General features: G+C 36.9%; 1 long non-coding RNA gene across 1 annotated transcript; it reads right to left on the reverse strand.

The window, feature by feature from the left end:
- Positions 1-469: 469 nt before the first annotated feature.
- Positions 470-21,165, reverse strand: LOC121415759. The gene is made up of 4 exons (XR_005970050.1): positions 20,504-21,165; positions 20,135-20,233; positions 9,872-9,984; positions 470-556 (listed from the first exon to the last, which is right to left on the reverse strand). It is a non-coding gene; the product is annotated as an uncharacterized LOC121415759 (long non-coding RNA).
- Between the last annotated feature and the right edge of the window lie 1,515 nt (positions 21,166-22,680).

Genomic DNA, 22,680 nt, shown 5'->3' on the forward strand with positions numbered 1-22,680 from the left:
AAGTATTATTAATGAATACCGTACATGAAATTAATTTTGAAAACTTCAATGACATTTACATGCCAAACTTCATAGGAACAATAAATTATGACAGCTCAGAAATTTAAAAATATATTTTGTATAGATTATTTGAATTTGTTATTTACTGACAATACTCATCTGTCAAACATCTTTCATCATTAATATGTATAAATTAAAAAAATTAACTGGTCAACCTTCAATTGAACCACATAACAATACATGTACATGCACATGTTGCCACTTTTTGCAAAGTTCACAATTGCATTGTGCACACAAACCTTTTCCTTCCAACCCACCCCCTATTAAAAATGTAAAAGTATGGATTTAAAAAATATTTTAATACTTGTATACACCTCCAGCTAAGAAGTGAAAAAATGCTAGATTTACATGTACCTTCTTCTTTCGTCTACGATGTTTGTAAGCACATTGCCGATGCCTATACGCCATGTACGCTTTCCTCCGTAATTTCTTGGTAATGTAAGATGACCTTGGTCTTGGGATATCTAGCGTTGGTGAGAGCTGCAGATGTTGTGGACTAAAGCAAAGTTGAACATATGGAATGAGGCAGTAGGTAGGAGTATCTGGAATGTGGCGATTAGGCGGTAAGTCAGGAGGTTCAGGTGGTTTGGCAGGTTTTCGAGGGATGAGGAACCCTTCATTGTCCATGCTCCTCTTCCCAGGCGCGCCGGAACACTTTCAGTTTTGGGGGGCAAAATCCCGAAGGGGGCACAATATTTTTGACAGCGTGAGATACCGAAGCGATCGAGCGGTAGAGGGCGTGGGACCCCCCCCCCCCACGGTAAGGACTTTGTGTAAAAATGGAGTTTAAAAGTTACGTTTCTAAGAGAATTCAAAAATAAATTTCTTGAGAATTAAACATAGAATTCACTACGAAAGACTATACTCAGAGTTTATGAGAACCTATGAAATCTACGCGCAAAACGATCGCTTATTAAATTCGGAATGTGGTTTTCGTGTCTGATCAATTAAATTACGTAATACGCTTATATTGACTCAAAATACCAGAAATTAAATTTTTCATGCAATATCCTTTCAGAAATATTTATTTATGTACATTTACATACACGGACGACGCGAGAAGAAGAAGAAGCAGAAGAAGCGTAACAACAGAAACAAAATACATTCCAATGAATGTCTTTTTAAATTCAAAATGGCGGGTGTTCTGACGTGGCAGACGACGATAAGCGCTTAAATACCCATTCTATTTAAATCATTTCTGACCTCAGCATTGGAGAGAGTCCCTGATTATACATACATAGGCAAAACGTTTCACATTTTGTAACTGGAGGAAAAAGAAATATGACCTGCTTAATTATTGTTTAACAATTTAAAACTTTTCTGAAAATTTAAAACATTACTCGATTTATGTGTTTCCTTTGGCATGTTTTGTATGGCTGGGAAGCACTTTTGGATGACCCCTTCAAAATCTTCTTTTTTCTTTACATATTTTCTGGGGAAAATGTGACCATAACTAGGAAATGATGAATATCGAATTCCTGGAAATATTCATTGGTAAATAATCATGAAGTAACAAAATACGGCAGTTCATAATGTACATTATGTAACATTATTTAGAAGAAAACAATTACATTCCAACAGCGGATGTGGTTGACGGTACACCATGTGGAGTTTTCGAAAAAAAGATAAAAAAGTGGATAGAGGAAGAATTGAAATTGATAGGAGGAAGTAGATAGTGAAAGTCGAGTAATGTTTTGTTCAAATGAGCGTAGTCCTGATAAAGACAGTAAACCAGAAAAGGTTGAAGAAGAGGCTTGATTAGTTGATAGATGAATACTCCTGCTCTGCACTCCATTCGCCGAATCAAGCTAGCATCTTCTCATTTATCCAATAAGCAACTACTCAATCCTCTATAACTCTTTAAACTTTTCGGTTTTACAGCTATTTTCAGATTCCATATGTTGCTCGAGTAACTAGCGTTCACGCGCGTTGGTGATATCGGGGGGGGGGGGGCGTTTCATGAAAGGACTTGTCGGACGTTTTATCCGAAAAGTCCCATTTCATCCGACAGTTACCATAGTAACAGTACCCCTCAGCCAATCAACATCAGAGAAAGATGTCAGATCTGACAACTTGTCGGATGAAACACTCCCCAGGTCCGGGAGCGTTTCATGAAAGGACTTGTAGGACGTTTTATCCGACAGTTACTATGGTAACAATGCTTCTCAACCAATCAGAATACAGGAAAGTTGTCAGATCTTACAACTTGTCGGACGAAAATATTTATGAAACACCACCCCGGTCTGAGCGTTTCTGGGCGACCGCGCGTTTGTTAGCCGACACAGCATGCAAATTTGCCATTCGGTTTTAGTCTGAAATGTATTCATTTATACTAATAGGCCCCCATTCCACAGAACGGAGACCATTGAAAGATTGGTGAGGTCTTACAGCGGTCTTCAAGATCAATGAAATTTGTCGACTCTTAGACTGTGGGATGGACAAGGAAAATGTCTCTAGTTTTTCATTTCCGTGGGGCGGCAAATACAACCACGGTTCTTGGACATGAAAATATGTAAAATATTATGAGTGAATACATGCACAATGTTGCCATCGGTAAATTCTGCTCCTGACCTCAAAATTAAAATAATAATATGCAAAATCGTACCATTGATTCGACTGGAAATTCCGCCATTCACCCCGTGTGTTAAGGACTTCCGTGAACGCGCGCAAGCGTGCACAATGCATGTAACCTCGTTCGCGTTTTATTTTTTTTTATTCGCTGTACATGATACGTTATATACAGAATATACGATGGTGGATAAGATGTCGTCGTCTTCGTCGTGTTTTGACAGCGAAAATGACGATTTATCACTAGCAAATAAATGCTACATGCACGTCTTACCCAAGGAAAGAGGGCCAGTGAATTCCTTTCAAGTAAAGAGCTAGAACAAATTTAAGCCTTTGCTGCATTCGTTGATGTAGACTACCTGGGACTTCAGAATAAAAATAGCTATTCGTGCAGCAGAGAAGTTTGCAATTGACTTGCATGCAGCCCGGTCCATCCCAGGGAGCAGTGGCTTAACAGTGCAGGGGCGGGGCAAGCTATCCCCCCTGGCGGAGTTCACCGGTAACTTAAAGGGGAAAAAAGAAAAGGGGGAGAATGAAAGGGAAAGGGGAAAAAGAGGAACTGAAAAAGGAAAGAAAGAAGAACAGATTAATTGTCATGAAAAGGTGATTTTATTTTTTTTTAAATAAGCATGCAAAATCATAAACAAAATCTTGTTTACCGTGGCGTACAGACCAAGAAAAAAAGGAAAAGGAAAGAGAGAAGGGTGAAAAATATGTTATCTTCTTTAAAGGAGACACTCGAAGAATCCAAAGTGTTTTATAATGCCTTTTTGTGGTCATCATTGTAAAGGGGAAGTATTACTAATCAGATATATAACTTCACTTTTCAAAATAGTCATTAGAGTTTGCAGAAATCAGCTCTCAAAAATGATTTATTTTCATGCCATATTTCTGCCTTCCATCGGTCCTCTTGCGAGCTCCAGCTGAGTGACGTCACACAATGAGCGTGAGCAGCTGAGCTGACAGCAGCCCATTGAAGACGATCTTTCCAATCAGCGTTTTTTTTGCTCTTAGAATTGTTTATTCCTCACAAGATTGGTCTTGTTATATAGATAAAAGTTTGAATTTACTGAACAGTGAAATAAAGTGCACATTTAACGTATTTTGGTAACCGATATTTAGCTTAGAAAAAATGATTTTTTTTCAAGAAATATATTTGAATAAACAAAGCATATTTTCACTTAGAAATCACACTTGCGACAAATTGATATTATAATCAATATAAAGCATAGACATTCTTCGTCACGACTGAAAAAAAATTATGAAATTTCAGTACGTAACAAAGTCAGGAACCACAAAATAACATGGCAATATCCATCGCGAAATGATTGAAATTGCAGTTGAATTGCCGAAACATGATTAGCCCACAGCGGCGAGCGGACTTTGTTTCATATATCTTAAAAGCACACCACAATGGAGGGAACGGTTTGGCCAAACGTGTTGGCCATCGTTTTGTCGCGTGCGAGGACCCTGGTTCAAAACTCGGATTAACTTGGTTATTTTTTTTTTATTCCTTCTCGTCCCTACCCAGCTTTTTTTTTCTTGTGAAATCCCATTCAGACCTGTATTTATCAAATCTTATTTAATTGCTGCTTTTGATTTTCAAGTTCTTGATTAGATTCTACTCTTATTTGGGATGGGAGGGGTACAGGATGAGTTAAAAGTCAAGTCCACATCAACTAAAAATTATTTGAATAGAGTAATTTCCCTTGCTGTTTTTACTCAAAACAGTCACAAAACAATGATATGCAAATTAGTGTTGTCACATCACATTCGTTTCTAATTTTTTTGTGGCATTTTGTTTTTTAATTCTTTGCAGATTTGAGTATAGGAATTTCTTCATCCGAACACAATAGGTTACATTTACGGAACTGTAACTCTAAATGTTATTTGGAGGAATTAAAATCCCTCTGAAAATTTTTCAGAAAATAAATAGAAAATTAAATATCCAATCTACATGTCATGTAAATATATCAAACAACAAAATACAAAAGAACTTAGTGCGTGTGACATAACGGTTAGTGTAATTTGCACATCGACACAGATGAGCATATCATCGTTTTATAAATTAGGCAAAATTTCTCAATGTTAGAGTAGTAATTATATTAATTTGAATCAAAGTTTTTATGAAATTTCCTGCAATATCTTGTTTTTCTTTAAATTCAAATGAATTTTTGATTGTGTGGACTTCTCCTTTACTCTTAATGTAGGGAATGCATAGCAATATTTATCCAGAAACAAAATTGTCTTAAAATATGCAAATCTGTAATTGGGCACATGTTCACTTTTCTTTCATCCAGGCCACTTCCTCACACCCACCAGGCTTACAGTCTTAGAACAAAAAAAAATGATGAACCATCACACAACAACACACAACATTCAGTGCTTCACAATAAATATTTCACTTCTGTTCATACATGTACATGCAATAAATATTGTGGAAAACAAATAAAAGGCGTACCCATATTCAAATACCGTTTAAAAGGACAAATATATTATACCTTTCGAGAAAAATCAGCACGTTAGATATCTGATAACAAAACACAAATATGGGGCACTGCAAGAAACTTATGTTCCATTGCAAATCAAGCGTAAGTCTTAAATTCAAATTCAAGCGTAATAAGGTTGAGTTGTAATAGCAGTTCAACTACATGTACATGTTTGTCTTTAATCAAAGGACTTACCCTTGATTTGGGACGTGTGATTGATTAGAAAATTTCTTGCAAAATGCCCTAATAACATTAAAATTGTTTTTTTCGTTTTAAGTTGTGTGTTCTTATTTTCGACAAGCTGTATTCCTGTCCAAGTCAATTTTTTTAGTTCTCTCCAAAACTGTGCTCAAAATCGTTTCCAAGATCGATAAAGATAAATTTTCTGTTGCATCATTATCAGTCCAAAACTTGCATCGTAGCTCCTGGAAAGAGTGAAAAAAAATGGCTATATCCAAATCAGTAAGAGGACATGATGGAATCTCCCAGATTGAAGTAGCGAGCAGAGACCAGAAGTCACCAGAGTCAGCAAGTGTGCAGATCTGTGTGTAGAAGAGAGAAAAAATAAAGAAATAATTTAAATAATCAAATCAAAGTATGAATTTCATTATCTTGATGATTGAGGACGTGCGGTGGCATGTAATTCCCGGTCAACAACAAATAATAGTAGGTTTAGACACCTGAAAAATTCCACTCAGAACACTGGTGCTCTACCTCAACGCTCAAGTGATGTTTGTGTAGGCCCCACTCTACTTACCGCTTAGCGGTAGTGAATCACTTGAGGTACGGTACTCTGTGTCATTACAAAGAGTGCATTTATCTTCATTGTTTTATGTTGAAGGCACTATGCATTCATATGTAGAAGCACTCTAATCAGAAAGAAACACCAGACTCTAGTTTTGGCCAGGAATCAGCATGATCAGGGTAACCACTGCTGAAAATTTGTCTTGCTTCATGACATCGGCATTATGGTGATATAATTCTGTGTATCTGGATGTATACGATACAGGGCCCTCCTGAGCATAAACGCATTGGGTACTAGACCTGTGTATAATAAAAACTTAAACATTTGGCCTTATCGTGAAAACATTCGGCCTTATCGTGAAATTTGGTGTTTGTGCGCTCGTTGTGTACAAAGTCAATGGGAGTGGATCACCGCCGTTGACGAAATAAACAGCAGTGAATGGACTGGTGACAAAAACTACGATAATGCCAAACATTCCTCTGAACAGCATATTTTCAGCCATGGTCCATGCCAGTGCTCCTAAATAATTTAATCGCCTGAGTCCTGACCAGTTTATTTAGAAATCTGAGTTCTGACTGAAGTCTTTGTGAAGAAAAATCTGCTGGAATTGTGCAAAAACATTATTTCTAAAATAAAGACTTTTTAATTTTAATAGTAGTCATGCCAAAATGCATGATTCTAAAATTATATCAGATCTGTATCTGTCATCTGACCTGAATGCATCGTCAGAACAAGTACAGACTACAGTTTCCAAACATGCTTACCTTGACTTTTGACTGGATCAAACAGCGTAACCTGCATCGGCAGCAAGTGAATGGGACAGTACAGCTTGGAATCAGAGCAACACAACGAAGACTGTCGAGTGGACAAAATCGGTCTTTCCAGTTCATAATTCAATAAAAATGGACAAAGTAACACAGTTCTGGTTCTCTTATAGTCTGAAGATGTCGAAATCGGATATCACAACACATGAAGAAAACGGTAAATTCGAAGAAAAATAGAGACCAGGAAGGTGTATCAGTGTATTATGCACAGAGAGATAGTGTGTAGTCGATCATGTGACGTCATTATTCTCGACTGTTATCGATCGCGTGAATGTCTGCCTGGGGGCGGCGGGGGGGCTGAGAAGGGTCTCTATTAATTTCATTTCTTGCATTTCCACAACATCTGTAAGACTTTTTAGTGACATATTTGTGTATAAAAAGACAAGACCTTTCCATTCATATATAATTTGTCTATAATCATCACTTTCGTGAATTTTCTTTGTGTGTATCCTTTAACATTATGTCAAAATCTGAAATTGGATTTTTGTAATAAAAATTTAGAATTTTTTGCTCACTTGCATTGTTTTTTTTTACCCGATACACCATATCGCCCCTCAAAATGTTGCCTCATGACACCATTGCCTGCCCCCCCCCCCTTTGAGAAACAAAATACTAAAATTTGTAATGTAAATATGCCATTAAAACAAAGGTGTGCCCCCTCTTTTGAAATTGAAGACCCTTTTTTCGTGTACGAAATATACTTCATTTGTGGGTGAAAACCTTTATTTAATTTTTTTTTTGCTTGTCAATTGGTTGAAAAACTTTTTTTTGGGGGGGGGGCTGGTCGAAACTTTCCTCTGAAAAATTAGCCCCCTTTTGGAAAATCATGGATCTGCCCCTGATAAGACCGGAAATTTTTTTGCTCTCCCCTCCTGCATGGCCACCGACCCGTAACGCTCCTGCCCATCCCGACCAGCATTGCAGCAAGAACCGAATGGATCAAACTAACGTTATATATGTAACGCGTTACATCTTGCTCAGAGCCAGGTCAAACATCGTTCGTATCACCAGCATTCCAGCAATCAAGCTATCGAAGGTGTAAAAGATACAGAGGATGATTTTGAGATGGTGATCCTTGTTATAGCGATCTTTGTCCATGCCAAAATTGTTTCACTTTGTGCTTTTGCATTTCATTCTCTGCAAAAGTGAAGCAGTACAAGCTTTGATGATTTTTGTATAGGTCTAGATTTCTTAATTAAATCGATACATAATGTGACTCATGTCATGACTTACTTCACCGCCACATTTACAAGCCTATGAATAGAAGACGAAGTAAGTCATGAGTCACATTATTCATCGACTCAATTAAGAAATCTAGATGTAGACCTATACAAAAATCAAAGTTTGCACCGCTTCACTTTTGCAGAGAGTGAAATGCAAGAGCACAAAGTGAAAACAAATTACCTTCGATCGCTTGATTGCTCAATACTGGTGATATACGAACGATGTTTGACCTGGCTCTGGGCAAGATGTAAACGCAGTAGGCCTACATCAAACATCTATATTTATTTTGATCCATTCGGATCTTGCTGAAATGCTGGTCGGACGTCGGGCTGGTCTGCCGGGGCTGGGCTGCATGCAAGTCAATCGCAAACTTCTCTGCTGCACGAATAGCTATTTTTATGAAGTCCCAGGTAGTCTACATCAACGAATGCAGCAAAGGCTTAAATTTGTTCTAGCTCTTTACTTGAAAGGAATTTACTGGCCCTCTTTCCTTGGGTAAGATGTGCATGTAGCATATATTTGCTCGTGATAAATCGTCATTTTCGCTGTCAAAACACGACGAAGACGACGACATCTTATCCGCCATCGTACATTCTGTATTATAACGTATACCATGTACAGCGAATAAAAAAAAATAAAACGCGAACGAGGTTACATGCATTGTGCACGCTTGTGTGCGTTCACGGAAGTCCTTAACACACGGGGTGAATGGCGGAATTTCCAGTCGAATCAATGGTACGATTTTGCATATTATTATTTTAATTTTGAGATCAGGAGCAGAATTTACCGATGGCAACATTGTGCATGTATTCACTCATAATATTTTACATATTTTCATGTCCAAGAACCGTGGTTGTATTTGCCGCCCCACGGAAAGTCACAATTTTAGCGACCATCCCACAGTCTATCTGTGGAATGGCTCAGAAAGACCCCTCAAAGAACTCTGAAAGACTAGTTTGATATTTCTTGTCGTACTGGTCTTAGACTAGTCCTCTCGAGATCTTTCAATGGTCTTTCAGAGATTTTTTATGCAATAAGTGATCTTTCAGAATTCTTTCCATGGACTTTGCCTGGTCTTTCAATGGTCTTTCAATGATCTTTCAATGATCTCTCATGAGTCTTTCAGTGATCTCCGCAAAAATCTTGAGAGACTGCTGAAAGACCACTGAAAGACAATTTTCCTGTAAGACCGTTGTAAGACTGTTTTGAACCGTTTCAAGAAGTTTTGGAGCCCATGAAGACCACGAAGACCACTGAAAGATTGGTCAGGACTCGCGTAAGACCTCAAAGACCATTGTAGGTTCATTGAGAGACCTCTGAAAGATCAACCAAAATTCATGGTCTTTCAAAGGTCTTTCAGCGGTCTTGTTTATCACACTGTAATAAGATGGAAAAGGGGCTTATCAAAGGTATGTTTCACAGAGGGACATGTTCGTCAAAAGACGCAAGGCTTACTATGATGTGTAATTACCCCGTCAGGGGCGATTTTTTTTTCATTTTTGACAAACGAAATGACAATTCTTAGGCAGAAAAGCGCCTTCATCGTTTACTTTTGTCCTTAAATAATATCATTTTTCTACTTTTAGGGGGAAAATTGGGGGGGCAAAATCTCGTTTTGCCCCCCAAAAATTTTCTTTGGGGGGCAAGTGCCCCCCTGCCCCCCCCCCCCCGCTTCCGGCGCCCTTGCCTCTCCCTTCTCTTTCGTTTGGATGCCATCAGATGTTCTGTTGAGCATTCAAAATACAGAGGGAAATTTTACAGCTACCTAAGTGGTTATAGCAAAACATAGTGAAACTAAAAGAAATTAAGTGCTTTGATTATTTAATTCCATTTAATGTCAAGTGTCACACAATATTGAAAATTTGTAAAAAAATAAAAAAACAGAGCTCTCAATTTTATCACTGCAAGTCTGAAAGTAGGAATGTAATCAGTTTTGCAATTACTGTCAGCAATTCAATTACCTTTCTGTCGAGGAGGGTGACAGCAGAGTGCGACTGGGTATGGCAAGAGCTAGAGCAAGCATTGTCAAAGTTCCTCTTCCTGTTCATTTTTGCAGATTTCTTCTGACATGGTTCTGCATAAAATACAGAAAACAAATACATTACACAAGAAAATTAAAACCTTTCAAAATATAAACTATTCCTTAAAGACACTAATTTAGAAATGGTTATATATTCATTCGAATGTTTATTGTATTTACTAGCAGTGGCGTAACCAGGCCCCCGAAGCTACCGCCATTTTGTTTAATCCATTAGAAGCTAAAATAAGCCCCCATTAATATTAATTTCGTACGATGCTCCCTCGTCAACTGTGGTTTTGTACGTGTATTAGACAATACGCACACCAGCGCAATGACAAAGGTCAACTTGGCAAATTTATTAATGTATTCATTTTGTTACGCGCTCGTGACGCGAAGGATTCAGCGAATCAAGCAAGCGCAAATCTGAGACGATACGCTGCGCTTTATAAAGTATCGATATCACAAGTGATATCACTTAAAAACAAAACAATGTTTGTATTGCGTCTTATAGGCCTATGTTAATTCTAAAAGGGAAGATGAAAAGAGTAGATCAAGTCGCGATTAGGTAAAAAGGTGGAGGTGGGGTGGGGGCAAATCATGGTTATTACAATGATGGTATTCATTTTCACTGGTTGAGTATGAATACTGAAAAAAATAACTTTCACCACTAAAAGAGTCATTTCTTGTTACAAATTTAATTTGGAGAAGTAAAAAAAAAAAATCTTCATGATCCCCGTGCCTGCTTTCTTCTGGCGTCCGTTTCATAATGAATTACACTGAGCTATTTAAACATCGCTATTATTGTGATAACACTGATAACCGTGGGAACCTTGATTATGATTGGTATTCGTAGTTACCATACTTGTAACTCATGATGAAACGGGCCCCAGTTTATCATGCTCAATATGTTTCCTGTCCCCTTTATTCTCAAGCATTTCTTACTCTTTTTTTTTTTCCATTTAATCATTTTCCCAATCATGTTCTTTTGTGCCGCCCTTCTCCTACATGAAGAGCTCACTTTTAAAAGGGGTTAGGTAGGTCCATTTTTAATCAAATTTGATTTTTATGTCTTAATTGATTTTTAGTAGCTCTATAAGATGATACCATAGAAAAGTTGAAATTCCCATAAAAAAAGTGAACTAAAAAAAGAAAATTCACTTTTTTCAAAAGGGGTTAGGTCCATTCATAATTTTTCTGGAAAATAATATCTTAAAAAAATATGAAGATAAGTAGATTTCTTTTATACCCAATTTTGAATTTCTAATGGTAGGGTATCATGAAAATTCACTTTCGCATAAGAATATTGCAATATGGGAGAATAAAAAAAATGATTTTCTTGGAGTGGCCCTAGCCCCTTTTGCAACTTAACTTTTCATATATTTCCTTCTTATTTTCCCACTTGTTATCTGTCTCCTGGTTTCCAAAAATCTCGTCTTATTTCTCTTCCACCCCTTTTGTTCCTACTTCCAACACCAGCTCTCTCACCACCCCCTCTAAATTATCTCTTCATAATTATGTGCCCCTCCATTTCTTTCTCATCTCTTTTCAATCCACTTCTCATCACTCTTTCCCTCTCTCGATCTCCGTCTCACTTTGAATTTTGCCAATTCCAAATCCCTTTCATTTTAGCTCGGTACAAATACTATATGAACACAAATGAAAGACATGAAGGAATTTTCTGGTTAGTGGTGAATTTTATTAATTATCCAGAAAAAAAATCACATTATCAGAGGATTAATCTTTATCTTAAGCGTATGTTAATAGTTTGAACCAAAATAAATATGTTTTTTTTATGCTGGGGGGCACAATTTCCCCTACTTTTTGAAGCACTGAAAAGTGCCTTTTTATGCAAGAAAATGCCCCCTCATGAACGTGTACTGTGTCCCTTTCACCTGATGAGAACCTGTTTTTAGGTAATACCAATTAGTGCTCTTCCTTATCTGCAATTTTTCACCCAAAAATGCCCCCCACGTGTTCTGTGCCCTTCCATCTGAGAGCCCGTTTCATGTAATACAAAGTGCCCCCTCGCCTTCTTGAAAGTGCCCTTTCTTGAATCACTGCCCCTTTTTACCCAAGAAGAGCGCTTCTAAAGAATTTGTTCTGTGCCCCTTTCACTTGAGAAGGATCTGTTTCATGGTCACCATGACGAGTGCCCTTTGAAACAAGAAAACAATATTTTCATTTCTATAATATACTTCTGAAGGAAATCCTGTGTGCATTAAGTTTAATAATTCATGTGAGTGGGGTATATAAGCAGGTTCGTACAGATGGAGGGGGGGGGGCTTGAAGGACTCTTGCCCATAGGCGGTGGAAGCGGTGGGATAGGGGGACCTGTCCCCCTCCTAAATTTTTTGTTGAGAATCTTTTTTTTTTGCTCGTCAATTTTTTTTCCTGCGTCCCCCCTAAATTCAAGTAGACCCCCCCTTAAAATTGTTGTGCCCCCCTAAAATTGTGGTTGACCTTTTTTTTTGCTGGAAATTTTTGTGGTCCCTTCTAAGATTTAGGTAGATAAATTCAGGTGGACCCCCCCCTAAATTTTTTGCCTTCCGCCGCCAATGCTCTTGCCCCCCCCCAAAAAAAAAAAATGACGACCAAGGGGAAAAAAGAAAAAGGAAAACAGGGTGAAATATATCATTTTGAATATTTTGTCGAAATCTATCACAAAATTTGATATTTGTTTTTAAAATGTCAAAATTTTGCTTGCTCGCAACTTTTTAAAAATTTCACATAAAACAGCATTTTCCCTGTGCCCCCCCCCCCCCACTTTCAAGCAACTTCAATCCGCTGCTCCTATTTGTATGTTTATAGCTTCTCTTTTTGCAACCAATTTTAATGAAAATCAATAAGAAATTTCATACGTCATGAATTTGGGTTGTTTTTTTTTTTAATTGGACTTTGAAAAAAAAAAACCTTTTCCATTTTCATCACGTGGTTCCTAAGTCTTCAATGTTGAATAGTTGGATTTCTTGAATGAAAACATCTGTTACACCAGTCCTGCAGATTTAAAAAAATAGAGATAGAAAATCAATTAAATTGTCATGATTTATAAAACAAATGTTTTAAGAAAAGTGAGACTATGCATAGGTATATATGTTTCAACACATACCATAGGAAATCTTACTTCTAATTATAAAGTTGTACTTCTATAAAGCATATCACTTAAACATGTTCTCTGCAGTTTACATACCACTCTCCATTCTAACTACATGTACTCTTCGAAAAAATGACAGAGATTTCTTGTAAATATGAATATATAAATTAACATATGTAAATTATATGAATAGTCAGAATTAAAGTTGATATGTTTTGTTGCACAGAATATTTTGATCTGTAATTAAAAACGACACTAACTATAATCTAGAAACAAAATTGAAATGGGTTTTTCAAATGCAGGTCTATTTTTTGCCAAAAAAATGTGAACAACCTCCATCATCAAAAATAATCACTAACTAACTCACTCACTCATATAACTGCTGTAGTTTGTATTTCTCTCTGTGGTCCAGGCACTGTTCTATTAGGCCTACTTCACCAATTATTTATTGTCATCAATCACCTCCATGGAAATTGTCAAATTGCATCATCCTATTAGACAAAATGTGAAACCAAAAAAAAATCGTAAATCTACAAATATGAAATATGAATATCACACTAAAGAATGAATAAAATGAATTTTATAAAATATAACTCATGAAAAATAAATATTGCTTTGTTTATAAACAAATAGGAAATAAAAAGGCAATTTAATTACTAGTAGATCAAGGACATGTCCTAATTTTATAAATTTGCCCAAAGTACATAACTTTTGACATTGATTCTATTTCAGACTCGAGAGCCTGTATATTTAAGAAGTGTATGTTCCGTACAGATCCTACCTCTTTGTGGCTCAGGTTATTTTATTTAATGTAAACATGGTTAACATTCAATGCATGTAATGTATCTGTAATTTTGAATGGGTTAGTTTAACTTTTATACCTGGATGAGAATCTGCAAAATGATGCATGCACTTATGATCATCATCTTGAACCATATAGGTAGACCTCTATACTGTTTTTCTTGACCTTCAAACTCAACCTGTTTTTCTTTTTCTTCAAACTCAACCTGTTTGTGAAAGAAAAGAGAGTACAATAATAAGAAGTGATATTTTTCATGGCCGTATGTATAGGGGAGGGATTTGGGTAAGAGATGAAATGTGAAAACCTTCATCAAAAAAAGAATTGCATGACATCCTTCAATTTTATTTTAGAAAATGCACAAAACGGCCATAGGTAATATTGGTTACTTCTGGCCCTCGCTTTCTGAATTTTATGTTTCTCTAAATTTTTTCAAATGTCTGCCCTCCCCCCAAAAAAGAAACATCTGCATCTTTTTATTTCCGAATCTTATTTCATTTGACTTTAACATAATTTCATCTCATGCACTAGGTCTAGATCTATTTGTAAGAAAGTATAGATCTATCATCTAGTCCAAGACTCAGTCAGAGCTGTGCAACAGCATTCGCGTATCTAAATTACGCGTAGGTCTAGATAGTAACGATGGACTCTCGATCTATCTAGACCTAGAAAGTAAAGCTTTGGTTCTAAACTGAGATCTAGGCCTATATGGATTTGATGTCTTTTATTCCTGGCTAAAAGTTTAAACTTCATTGCCATTATTGACCAAGATTAGATCTAGTCCTTGGTCCACTGACACTGACAGGCATACTCGTACATGTAAATGGAGTCGTTTAGGCCCAGACCTAGATCTAGGCCTAAATTACAGACCTAGATCATAAGCCCTGGGCCTGGGGTAAGTGTCGCGGGTTGGGAAAGTATAATTTAGATGACTCGATTTGAATTAGGTTGGCCTAGAATTAGAAAGCATCGATGAATAAAAGTGAAGTACCGTAGGCCTAGATCTAAGTCTAAAGAAGCAACAGTAACACTAGGCCTAGATCCTCTGGTAACCAAGTTAGAAATTAGACCTAACGTTAGGCCTATCTAGATCTAGGTCCTAGATCTACCCTATTGATAATAAGACAAACATGCATGCAGAGCAGCATATTATTTCGTATACAGGAATAACCGTCGTTTCTGGGGATTTATTCAACAATTTCTGACATTTTTTTTTACTATTCGTGAGTGAGCCAACACAGTTCAGCGGAACAACCAAAATAGAGAGACTGAAGCTTTTGGTCTAGGAGTCTAACTATAGACCCTATTTATAAATAACAATAAGTTCAAATGGGTGGGGGCTAATTGAAGAAGCCTGAAGTTATGCAAAATAAATTTGATATCTGAAACTGAAAGTAAGGATTGACACAATGACAGGCAATATATCTTCATCCACACTCCACTTCACAGTTTATTCCTGACTGGGTTTCGATCTACTGAAGATAGATGCAGATCTCCCTCTAGATCTAACGTTACAGTGTACAAAAAGAAGCTTCATTCTTCTTGCTTTAATCAATCGTGGATTGGTCCTTGTTAATTGGAGGTGAACCAAACCGGCCCGAAATTCTCTCGATGCCCAATCGGGTAGGAGCCCGTACAAAATACATGTGGTTAACACAGCGGCATAACCGCAACACTGCAAGCAACATACAGGCTGCACTGGGCGACGATGACAATCTAACTTCAATTTCAAAGACCAAATTCTGCTTTCCTTTAACAGAAGAATGATAGTAAACTCTCTAATTTGGTAGAGAAATAACCTAAGATCACAAAATACAGTGTGAAATTTGTAAATAGTCCACTGAATTCATGTGGTTATATCAATTTATACGTACTCACCGGAGTGTTCGTAGGTCCATTTTTGTGTGGAAAGAAAAGTTTCAGAATGAATAAATTAGATGACGTAATGAGGTCAAATGAATAATTACTTCTGTAACACGATACCACTAGTATCGATGACAAAGAATCGGGGAAATCGCGTATTAATGACACTCTTAGCCAATGACAAGGCCGGAATATGAATATATTTACGCTCATGAATGTCAATGGGGCCATAGAGATATATACTTAATAACGCTAGAGGGCGTACTTCGTCAAATCGCTGTGATTACGCGGAGACCGGCCGCCATTACTCGATAGGTCTTCGCAGCCTGCCATGCGCGTACAGTACCTATGGGGCATGTACACGGATGAGCATAGAACCGGAACAAAATGATGACATATGAGAGCGAAAGCAAATTGAAAAGCAAAATTGTAAATATTGCACTAGATTAAAGTTCAAATGAACAAAAAAATCGAACAAAACTGAAGACAGGCATGCCTATAAAGGCCCATCTATAGGCACATACCCTACATTACTCATTAGTATGCCAAAGATCAATAGGCTACATCCCCAATAATTTTTTTAGTTGGGTCATAACATTTCGATATAATGATATGACTTCTATTTTCTAATGATTTGGAAGTGATGAATTTTGAAAATAACATGTAGGCCTAGGCATATCGTTCTAGCTCCTCAAATAAATTTAATATGTCTTAATATAATTTGGTATTCAAGTACGTCAAACATTTCATAGGCCCTATCACAGTGACTGATGCATCTGAGACGCGAAAAAATACGACTGTATTTTTTCAAGTATAATTTCCTAATTACTATGATGCTGATTGCTGATAATTTATTTCTTCACTTGATAATTGTTGTTTTCTATATATATCTACACAATATATAATCATTTATAGAAATTTAGAATAGAGCCGAACTCCCTTTGAACCCCGTTGGCTTAAACGTCGATGTAACCAACATCGCAAGAGTATAATAAAATTACTTTTTATTGATAATATTTAAAAATGATCTACGCATTGGTCCAGTTAATGATGATTAAGATTTCCAATGTAGGCAACCATCGATCATATGACTTGCTCTTTCTTACATGCGATAAATGTATATAGAAAAGTTCGTTGACAGCAAAATTTGCATATCAAATGCGCGCATCCATATAGTCGCACAATATTTTGCAATGTATACAGGAGGCCTAAATGGGGGGGGGGGATGTTTACAGTGTACTATTGACTTGCAAACATTTCCAAATTTCGGAGAGTAAACAAATTAAAATGTGCAACATAAAACAATTCATTTTGATTTTCTGGAAAGTCGGACTTGATTCAGTCCGGCTCACTATGCTGATATAGCAATTCAGCTGAAATAGTCTGTTGATATATAGCTGGTGTTTGTGATCCTATGATGATTCCAATGGACCAATATTATGAACAAATCAAGGACAGAATACTAGTAGTATAAGTAGAGGAAGAAGGAAAAGGAGAAATATAGGGGAAGAAAAGGGGCGGTTCAGGAGGATATGATAATTCGTATTTTTACTACAATTAAAGAATATTATTACTAAAACTGAGTGTATAAAACCAATTTATAACAATGTCAGACATGAAAGAGATAATTGCAAACTTAATAAACTTATCATATAAAAGCGGCTGCAAAACTGTGAATACAAAACCATACCTATTAAACAATAATATTGACAATAAAACTTACAAATACTTGGAATACGATTTTACAAATTCCGCTGTTCAGTGATCATCCTAATTTATAATCTCAGCTGTATATTCCTTTTCATGAAATTATTGTGTTAATTAACTGTGTCTGTGTCGATTAACTTTATGGCAAAGATTTCCAAAACGTACACTAAACAGATAAATACGCATTTTGCATATTCAGTTTTATTTGTCATTTTAAAAGTATATACTGAATTTGATTTTCTAGTTTTCTTCTTTTGATTTCAATTGCTATAGTCTATGGACCTGAGTTTGATTATTCAGGTTTGTTATTTCTATTGATGAACAAAATTATGATATCATTTTATGGGCGTGGAATGGTTTTGGAATTGGTGGGACAGTACATGTTCATTTTCACTTCAGGTGTCCGAATGCGCCCCTTCTATACTCTTCTCGATCAGTATTGTGAAAGTGAATTTGCTTGGGTGCTTATGTCACTTTAATTACACCATGCACCCCCTAAACAGCGAATTTGAAAAAAAATAGTAACTTAAAGTGAAGCAAATTAAAAAGCAAAAAGTTGGAACAGTAAAAAGTCATTCAGGACATTTTAAATTTCATTTTCAGTGCCATATAGGCCGAAAGGTTTTGGAATTTATTAGTTCCTATGGAAAAATTCATCACGTAGGCCTACACATGCATCGCACCAATAGCACAAGTTTCAACACTCATGCTTACCAAGAACAATAATGAAATGCCCTGCATCCAGTAATCAAAGATCAAAACCGCTATATAAGTTATATAAATCAGTGTACATTAAAAAATGATATATTTCAAAGAAAATTACAGCAAGGTACATACAGGTAGGCCTACGTGGACATTACAAAATCATATCCAATTTAAACAAATTGGTCAAGAGAACATGGAATCAACATGATCAAAGAACGTGAATGGAGGAAATGTGACTGAAAATGACGATGCAGTTCAAGGTCGGGAAATCCACAGAAGATGGGCTAATTCACTGTCTTTTGAATTAATTTTCAATCTTTCCATTAATGTACGTTGTATATTTTCATTTTTATCTGATATAAATACACATTGTCATCTATCATTATCTAAAATAGGCCCCGCCGGGAAATAGGCATAAACAGCAGAGAGGTAAACGCAAAAAATCATAATAGAGAATTTCATCCAGAGAAGTCAGGTATAAATGCCAAATTCACAGCCTAATCCCGGAGCCTAATCCACATGTAATCACACTAATAGTTAATTGAAATGCAATTTGTCATTAATATTTTCGATTGTAATGAGGTTGGATTCTTTTCTTCAAGAAAAAAGGCCGGAGACGGCATTCCTTTTTCAGCGTGTACACGTACGAGCTATGTGTACATCCGGGTACTTTTGCTAATCTAGACCTATCGAGCAATGGCCGACCCCGCTCCACGCGATCACAGACGTTAAGTACGCGCGCCTATGGGGACCCCGCACTCTAGATAATCTATACATCTCTATGATGGGGGCTTATTTTTGTCTTCAAATGATCGCGGTAGGCGGAGTCTAATCTCATTTGTTTTGTGCTGAACGCGCGCGCAGCTTTCGGTCTAGTAATATATTATAAGGTCTTTGGGCGTAACTATGGGGGGCATGGGGGGGGGCACGTGCCCCCCCAATCGGCTGACCAAAAAAAAGGGGGAAAGGAGAAAAAGAGGAAGAAAGGGAGAGAAACGTAGTGGAAAAGAAGACATTATTGTTCATTATAATGTTATATTATATCATAATTATGTTATATTACATAAGAAACATTTCTTTTCATAACTTTATGAAACATAATTTGCATAGGGCCTATGTCTTCATTGTTCCTGGTGCTCGCATTGTCTGTTTACCGAGATATATAATCCTGTTATACTATAAAACCTCCCGTTTTCAAGTCAATATACAACAAACTGCCAAATGTATTTCCTCGCACTTCGAGTTATTATTGTTTTATGTACAATAGTGTGCTTCTCTTTCATGACTACTTAAAAGTGATGGCCCCATTTAAGGTCTTAATATAAATCATTTCCTGTCCGTGCTTACGTTCGCAGTAGTGGCTTTGTGTAATATGTCTGCTCTCCATGAATTCGTAGAATCAGTCCTTAAAATGTCCCTTTTTCTGATCTGAATATCAAAAATTTTCAGCTCGCGCTTCGCACTCGCATCATTTGGTTAGTGAACTACGTATGGTCTTCGTGAATTCCTACAAATAAGCCTTAAAATGCTCCCCTTCAGGTCTGAATTTCCTAAATTTTCAGCTCGCACTTCGCGCTCGCAAGATTTGATAAGTGAGATGGGTATGTTAATCATGATTACAAGTGCTTTATGTGCATGTTTAGATGTAATTCTAACAAAATAAGCAAGCGCTTATGGGCAATCGCATTAGATGACTATGGTGAGATGTGTATACTCTTAATGGATTCCTAAAATATAGTCCTTAAAATCTTCCTGTTTGGAGAGTCAATATTCAAAAAAATTTTAGCTCGCGCTTCGCGCTCGCATTATTAAGCGAGACAGGTACGTATCATGGTTACAAAAGACTGATTATAATGTCCCTATTTAGGTCTGAATGTCCGTTTAATGGCACTGTCCTTAAAATGTCTCTGTTAGGTCAGTATACCTGGCAACTGGGCGCGCTTCGCGCGCTCACGAAGTGACTCAAAATTTTGGCTGGTGCCCCCCCCCCCAATGCCGTGACCCACGGTACGCCACTGTTTACTAGAATTCAATTTTACCTTTCTGTTGAGGCTGGTGATCAGCACACTGGCTGCGGCAAGATTGTCCCAGGCTTGCATGTTCGCTGCTGTTCTTTGTGGATTCATTCTTACATGGTTCTGTAGGGTATGAACAAATAAAAACAAAATGTATTAGAAAAGAAACTCATCAAGTAATTATTGAAATATAAAACAACATTACAGATTTATCACCTAGCAAAGTGGTCCAATCAGAATTCCAGATTAATATAAGACAATGAAAATAACAACTGTAGGGTAATGTGAACTACATGTACATGTATCCTGAAGTCTGAGCAAAATATTTAACATTTAAAAGGAATCTGATGCAAAATTCAAAGTTACCAGGATGATTTACACAGGAAGACTCACCTTGAGTTTGTATTTGGCAAGTGATGGATTTGGCAAGTGTTGGCTGGTAGGTTTTCTTTGTTTTTTCCTTTGTCCTTTTTGGGAGGGTGAAGTATTAGCAACTCTGGTGGAATATATCTACATCTGCTCCCTGGTGACAAGCACTTCCTTAGTTTTACGGAAATTCCGTTTCCAAAGACTCCTTTTCCATAGGAATTAAGGTGCAGTCCGTCTTGTACAAAACATCTATCGTCAATTAAGAGTTCATGGTTTGGCTGACTCACTTCAATGTATTTGCACAAAGGTAATTTTGCACATAGAGATCCAAGTTGAAGATTGTTAAATACAGAGTGATCATACAGTTGAGAGTCCCACCTCGGAATGATTCCAGAAAAAACGACAATTGCACAAGGGTCTTGACGACGTATGCAGGTATACAATTCAAAGAAAGAATGTTTGTCTATATTCCACACACTGGAGCACAAGTTGTTCGTTCCAATATGTATCAAAACAGCATCAACTCCGCTTTTATCATTCGCAGGATTCAGTTTCTCTATGTGATTGTTAACAGTCTTGATTTTCGCTCCGAGTAAGCAAGTAACTTGAAAGTCAAAAAGTTCTTCGTCGAGATACACATCAAGCCCGCGAACAATCGAATCACCGAAGACGTGAACCGTCCATCGTCTATAAAAAATGAATCAAGAGAAAAAATATTTTAAAATGGCACAAGCTCTATCTTGACTAACCGTAATGTTTTATTACAGCGATTTATTTACATGTAGTCTACTTCTAACTTTATGTACACGTAGATCATGACTCATGAGCACACCTTTATTCTTCAAAAACATTTAGTGATGCTGTACTAATAGTCATTACTAGGCCTATATAGTAAAGTATTCACCAACATGTGCCAAATACATGTAAAATTACTCTTTACTGTCAGATGGAATAGACAAAACTAATCAGTATCTAAATTTTTAGTAAAGTTAGATTTCATACTCATGACATGACAGTCAACTTCAGTTTGTGTTTAAGTACGATTAGTTTCAACAAGGCAAGTTTATCAAGAGTAGGCCTAGATCTAGTTTACCGTAATTGTAATTCAAAAATTGTCAGATTTGATTAATGATTTTAACTCAACTTTTTGGTTCAATGTCAGTTATCAATATTATTAAAATTCGATTTGAAAAGAAATAAATTTGCTGGCGTGGATCTAGGCCTATATGACTATAATAATGAATACAAACTGGAACAAAGAAGAGTAGAGAGGGCTTGCACTTGACTTGCACTGCAGGCTGCAGCCTTGGTCGAGAAATGCGAAAGTACCGTCAGTACCGATACTAGTATATGATTGCATGCATTTGATTTTGATTTCTTTACACAGAACATGATATAACACGAAATTCGGTATATGGGACTACAATTAATTACTGCACGCTCAAAGTTTGAACAGGCAGAGGCGATTTCCGATGGAAAATTCACCTTTTTCCGAAAGTCACGTGACGCGGCGAGCACAAGCGAAACACCCCAAAATACTAAACTTCCGGAATAATCGTCAACTTTAGAGCAGTTTTTCGCCATTTTCGTTATTTTTGAGCCGGAATGAGTGTGGTATCAAAATTTTCGTCAGAATCTCAACTTTGACAAGGACTGCCTTTCAGCGTGACCGAGAGTGGAAATGGGTCAGGGGTGGTATTCTGAAAACGTTCTTATCTTTGTTCTTATCTTTTATCTTATCTCACTGAGATAAGAAGACGCTAAAATCATTGCAAATCGGTATTCTGAAAATCTTCTTAACGCGTTCTTATCTCTGTAAGGACTGCCCCCTTCTTATCTCCAACACGCCCATTTTTAAGATTTTACCAATCAAAATGCGCTTTATATTGGCAGTTTAACCAATAGAAGCGTTCCTTATGTGAAGAGAATATCATGGGCGCTGCGCGTTCACCGTTTCTGGCGTAATGCGCGAAATAGGCATTTTATACGCAATGACTGATTTTATTATTTCGAGACGTTCACGTGCAAAAAAAGTAAGAAAAGTAAACAAAGCAGGTACGAAAAAAGAACAAAATATGAAGAAAGAAAGTAAGTAGGTATGAAAGAAAGAAGACAGAAAAGGGTCAGAATGAAGCAGAAAAAAAAGATGAAAGGGACAAAGCAGAAAATAATGAAAAAATAAAGAGTAAACGAAAGAAAGC

Source organism: Lytechinus variegatus, chromosome 1 (genome assembly GCF_018143015.1).
Source record: "Lytechinus variegatus isolate NC3 chromosome 1, Lvar_3.0, whole genome shotgun sequence".
Taxonomy (NCBI): Eukaryota; Metazoa; Echinodermata; class Echinoidea; order Temnopleuroida; family Toxopneustidae; genus Lytechinus; species Lytechinus variegatus.